Source organism: Protopterus annectens, chromosome 2.part1 (assembly GCF_019279795.1).
Source record: "Protopterus annectens isolate FY-2018-M chromosome 2.part1, PAN1.0, whole genome shotgun sequence".
Classification (NCBI taxonomy): domain Eukaryota; kingdom Metazoa; phylum Chordata; order Ceratodontiformes; family Protopteridae; genus Protopterus; species Protopterus annectens.
In genome coordinates, this window is record NC_056729.1 from 1,663,415,932 (window position 1) to 1,663,421,653 (window position 5,722).

The 5,722-nt window shown below is 39.8% G+C and overlaps 1 non-coding gene across 1 annotated transcript; it reads left to right on the top strand.

The window, feature by feature from the left end:
• The first annotated feature begins 884 nt into the window (after positions 1–884).
• TRNAS-AGA lies at positions 885–966 on the top strand. Its single transcript has one exon. It is a non-coding gene; the product is annotated as a tRNA-Ser (tRNA).
• The last annotated feature ends 4,756 nt before the right edge of the window (positions 967–5,722 follow it).

Consider the following 5,722-nt stretch of genomic DNA (forward strand, 5'->3'; position numbering starts at 1 on the left):
TGATGGCTATTCCACATATCTGCTTATTTGTCCTTTCAAGACTAATTATAGTGAAACCATGGGGGTTACTTTCACTGTTATTTATGTCTTTTTTCAGCCATATTTCCGTAGCTATGATTAAGTCTGGGGAATATGTGGCAATACAAGCATGTATGTCTTGGATTTTATTTCTTATCCTTCTAAGACTGACATTTAGGAAAATTAGGCTGGAACTGGGGGATAGAGGAGGAAAACAGAATGGTTCATTTAATATTTGGCTGCTAGTGTAAGGTTTTTCTTGTTGTGTGGGGCCAGGGTTTGGATGAATGCCTCCACTGCATTTTTGGGTGGAACTTTTATGAAGAAACGTATTTAGCCAAATGTAATTGTGCTTTAGTTTTACTTGAAAATACCTGTATCTGAAAAAAAATCCAAGAAGATCTGCTAGTACAATGTGGGTTCTGTGGTGACTGATACACTTGGTAACTGTTGAAGTAGTGAGTATGGGTTTGTAGGACTATTAAATGCATGTACTTTGGAGGAATTGTAGTTGGTAGAGAGTGCTAATATGCTGAGGAAGCATATTAATATGGTTTGAGTCAGAGCTATTTTTTTACAATATATAAATTATATTTTGCTGACGATATTAGTCTGCACTGTAAAATGTAACTGGGCAAGAGTAGTTGTAGTTACAGCTGTATAAATTCTAAAAGAACAAGCTGGGTACAAGGGTAAAGGAGTCAAAGATGCTAATTGTAGGGCAACTGTGATTGGGCTATGTTCTGACTCTTTTGATGCAGAGATAGGTTGGAAGTGTAGGGTACTATGTTTGCCAGACACACACAGGTATGCTGGTTCAGTAATATCTATGAAGGTGTGCACTCTGCGACATATGTTTTCGTGTTGTAGTTGTGGCTGAGTGGTTAAGGTGATGGACTAGAAATCCATTGGGATTTCCCTGCACAGGTTCAAATCCTATCAATTACATTGGTACTGTTTTAACATCTTTCCTGCACTCTGAGTTGCACTTGGTTTTACTGAGCTCTTATTTTAGAGATGAGATGCCTTTCTAGGATTTGGGCCTGGAGGAGATACAAACAGGTGGAATTTTGAAATTTTGGATAGAGTAGCTGAATGAGGTAGAGGAGTGGTAATAAACGGGGGAGTCTGAATATCTGATATTTATGTGAGGGGGGTTTGGGTATGGGGGGGGCAAGCCCTCACATGGAGGAGGGCTCAACTTTTTTCACATTTGTTGAGTTACTCTTTTTGGAACTGAATTTTTGCAAAAGTGCAACTCATAATGTGGTTGGTGTTTTCTATAATAATTAAGGTTTTTACCTCACAGACACAAGGTACATGGTTTAGCTCTCACCACAGAAGGGTAAAAAGGTTATGCTTAAAATGGCATACAAGGGCTTCTAGCCTAGTAGTAACCTATGATCTATGAAAATGGCTAACTTCTTGTTTACCTCAGAGTCACAAGGTACAGGGTTTGATTCTCACCTTTTGTCACTTTCTGAATGTGGGCTAGGCATGTAATAGTCTACAGACCGATTACATAGTATTTACTTATGGGAGTTGGCATAATGTTTAAGGTGTTTACCTCATACTCTTATGACTTGATCAGACATAGTTATACCATACTGTTATTCTGAGGATTGTAAATGTGTTTTTCAACATTTCAGTAGGCATCAGACAACACTCTGAAAGATGGCAGTTACTGATTCCTGTAATAATTTCCACCCAGCTGCCTTACTTTCCTTCTGAAAAAGTCAGCAGATTTGCAGTAGACTCAGATGTTAATGGGCTCCTCTGTGATGCAAAACATTTATTGTTAGGCTCTAGCAGTCCCCTCTTTAATCGATAGAAAAATGTATATTGATAACATGACAAACACTTTGTTTTGAGGGTTAACAAAAGTCTGTGGTGTCATTTTCCACCCCATACTCTTACACAAAAGACACAATATTTACTTCCAAATCAAAAGAATAGGTTCATAGGTTCATAGGATCATAGGATCAAAGGATCATAGGAAGTTACTATGAGAACCATTTGAGAATCATTCGTTGTTAATGATCTTAATGACTTGACTTTCAGAGTTCTTGTCAAAACTGCTCTGTCCTTCTCTCAAACAGCCCTGTGGTGTTCCCCATATTAAAATGTTTACTTTTCGCTATTTCCACAAACATCTTTGCACTCATTCACCTTGAACTTCAATCTATCTGATGAGCAGGTAGCCTTGCTCTGTTTAGATGGGGTTATTCTACATCTGTAGTTTATTTATCACTGTTTGATGACCAGGAGGTCATTAATAACTAGCTAGAGTGCAAACACCTCAAGCTGACCTTTCACAAAACCAAAGCAATGCTGTTCAGCACATCTGGGAGTCTGTGGCTAGCTGCTTCCGTCTGGAACATAAGCTCTACCCCAGCATTACCATGTTCATCTCACAAAATTAAAATTAAAACAGTAACAAACATCGGGTTCCTTAAGACATTTTACAACACACATTACTAATCTTCAGAATAAGGTACCCCCCTAATTTAAAGTCTCACGCAGTATTTACCATTTTCTTTAATCTGGACACCAGTTAACCCTGGTCAAATGTGTGTTTATAATTTTACTGAGTACTCTTCATCAGTCCTAATATTATGTTCCCACTTCACTTGTCCCGATCTCCAAACCTTATTTAAAAAATGTGATTTTTTTTTTTATTCTTCCCAGTTTTGTTGTACAATGAAGTGAAGAATTGATGGGAACCCGGGGGACCACGGTTTGAGTATCAGACTTAGTTAGTAATGGGAGAATTGGCTGGCATTACAGGCTGTCACCAGGGGTTGTAACACACACATACACTGTATGCCAAATGCAAGTTTAGGGATAGGCCAAAATAAGAAAAATATAAACTGCCAAAAAATGACGACCTGCCTCATCTTGACTCTTGTCATACCAGGTAATGTGGTTATGGGTCAGAAGGTCAAGGAAGAAACATGAATGTCAAGGCGTGGTGTTAAAAGCAAAAGATAAAAATGACACTTGTTCCTGCTCTTGTTAGAGTAAGACTAAGAATTCACCATTAAAAGTAGCATTAACTGGTTACACGTCATAGAATTCTCCTGTTAGACCACCTCCTTGGTAACTCACCGTCTTTGCCTATACTACTGTCCAAGACTGGAATACTCCTCTCTTTCTCTGTGTTTTTATCTTTATCTCTCATTCTCATGACACGAGTCACTCATCCTGTGTCTACAGTCTTTCACCCTGTAGAATTTAGAATTACATTGCACTCACATACCTGCCCTCTACATGTTTCTTGGCTCATCCGTAAAATGTATGATTCTGCAAAAGTTTCCTTTTGCTGCTTGAACATTATATTTTATTTACTATGGTGTGATTTCCTTATATATGTATATATATATATATATATATATATATATATATATATATATATATTATGAGTTTTTTTATTATTTGTCTGTCAAGTCACTTCTGTCTGAGAGAACTCTGCTGATTTAGTCTACATTCTCACAAAATAGAATAAATAAATAAATAAATGTATAGAAAGTCTAATCCCAATTCATGAATGATGCACCAGTATTTAATGCTGCAGGTCTCAAGTTGTGGTATACAGTATATTAATCAAATGTTAGCACTTACTTGCCAAAACATATGTACAGCATGCACACATCTTACTGCAGTCAAACTTTGACTGTGTAAAAAAATGAGGCTGAAATCCTGTTAGAGCCAGACTTTCATAAATGCTGTCTTTAAATCAGGTTGTTACTGAAGCAGTTTACTCAGTCAGTGTCTGTTTCTTATTAGTTTAGACGGTTATATATTAACCTAAGATGTCAAGAAGACCAGAAAACTATGCCATAGATTCTACCAGGTTCCTATTACGTGATCGAACTTCAACAAGTTTGAACCCTATATGGTCGAAATCATATAGTCGAACTTGCTGAAGTTCGAACACACAAAAAAAAATAAAAGATGCAACAGTAAACTAACTGTTGCAAGGAGGGGGGCAAGCCCCCCCTGCAACCCCCCACACCCCCCGCTCTTTAAATATACCAACTCCAAGGCCGCACTACAGTGCGGTAAACTAACTGTTGCAAGCAGGGGGACAAGCCCTGCTTCACCCCCCTGTACACCCCACTCTTTAAATATACCAACTCCAAGGCCGCACTACAGTGCGGTAAACTAACTGTTGCAAGCAGGGGGCAAGCCCTGCTTCACCCCCCCTGTACACCCCACTCTTTAAATATACCAACTCCAAGACCGCACTATAGTGCGGAAAGGGAATATTTCCCTTTACTGCACTATAGTGCTGTCTCAGAGTTGGTATATTTAAAGAGCGGGGGGTGTGGGGGGTGCAGGGGGGCTTGCCCCCCCCCTGCTTGCAACAGTTAATTTACTGTTGCATCTTTTATATTATATTTTTTTGCCATGTTCGAAGTTTTGAAACTTCGAACAGACAAGTTCGATATTGTCGTGTTCGAAGTTTCAAAACTTCAATCACATAATAGGAACCTACTTCTAACATCAGAGCAGGTGGCTGGATTCATTTTCCGTATTTTTTCTGTCTGTGTGCAAAAAAAAACTAAAAAAAAACAAAAAAATACTTCTGCTTTCCTAAACTTTCCTAGTTAGTTGTTCCAGTGATCAGATTTTGCTGATCCCTGGGCTTTGTATTTGGTTCCTGTGTTCCTCCATTTTCTTGTGTGGCCAGAGGTAGTTTCTTTACTCACCAGTGGGAGTGGGGAGTACTGAGCTGCTTGTTTGTCCTCAGAGGAGTGGTTAGAGACAGCAACTAGTAATTTGTTGGCCATTTTGGGTCATTTCCTGTTTTTTCCAGCCCCCTGCTATAAAGCACGCGTTAGCTCGCTTTAGCGCGATTTAGCGCGGAGTTGCCACTGTTGCACACAAGAGCAGCGGCGGTTAAACAAGGTTAAACTATTCGGGCTACCTAAATTCCACTCTTCAATTTTTCCCTTAAAACTACCTTCCTCGAACTGTACTGCTGATCTAACCAGCGTATCCTATAACTAAAAAGGTCATCTCTACTTGATTCCCAAGTAGACTATTCTCTATCTGTAAAGCCTAGCACTTGCTCCTACAGTACTTTAACCTTGATAAAGCACTCTTATTATAGATAGTACTCCACCAGCCTAGAACCCACATCCCCCGGAGTCTTTTGTAAGTTTTTTATCTATTCCTTCTAGCATGTCGTGGGATCAGTTGCTAGTGTCCTCTCCTGCTCAGCTGGTGAACCTGGGAATACTGAGGCAATGTTACAATTGCCTCATGTACACAGACAACCCTCTCCTTCTCCCACAAAACACAAATACATGCAAGAGATGCAACTATATGGCCAAACTGAAGGCTGAGCTCTCTCAACATAGGACTGGCAAGACCAGACAGGAGGAGAAGGTAACCACACACACTACATACCCAGTCACACATAGTACCAGCACAACTTCAAATCATACACATAATCACACAAAGACATACTCAGAGGCTCTGATCAAAAATCTACCAAAACAGCAGAGGCCACCAAAGCAGACACCCAAACAACTACCACCTCAGGACCCAACACATGCAACACATAGACCACACAGTCAGAGTGTCAAACAGTCACAGCCCTTAAGGCCAAACACAATGCCAGACACACTCGTCATTGGTGACTCCATAGTCAGACACACTGACGTCCCGCTCACCAGACTGAGTAAGGAGAAGGTCA